We start from the raw sequence: 345 nt of genomic DNA on the forward strand, positions 1-345 counted from the left end.
GAGTCACGCCGGGCAAAGATCCCAATATTTCCTCTCTGTTCGAGGACACCCTTTTTGCAGAGTCAGAATTCAGCATTGTAGCTTATTCAATTTCCTGCTGAAAATTCGAACATAAACTGCAGCTCGGAGTTCTCAAGATTTTCAAGTATGTAAATTAGCTTGCACTATTCAAGCACTCCTTAAAGCATTTGTATTTGTTTGTCTTTTTTTTTACTGAAATGACAAAAATCAAATGCTCTTGAAGGGAGTCTGTTTTAGCCTTTGAGATACAAGGGGTGGAGAATGCCACTGTGCTCTACGCGTTCCTAGACTTACTTAGACTTTTTTTCTGTTTACCCGCTAGAT

General features: G+C 39.4%; 1 protein-coding gene across 1 annotated transcript in view; it reads right to left on the minus strand.

The window, feature by feature from the left end:
* The window catches only part of LOC119593767 (PDF receptor-like), a 172,227-nt gene that overhangs the window by 47,473 nt on the left and 124,409 nt on the right, over positions 1 to 345 (minus strand). The window lies entirely within an intron of this gene.

The sequence above is a fragment of the Penaeus monodon genome, chromosome 32 (genome assembly GCF_015228065.2).
Source record: "Penaeus monodon isolate SGIC_2016 chromosome 32, NSTDA_Pmon_1, whole genome shotgun sequence".
Taxonomy (NCBI): Eukaryota; Metazoa; Arthropoda; class Malacostraca; order Decapoda; family Penaeidae; genus Penaeus; species Penaeus monodon.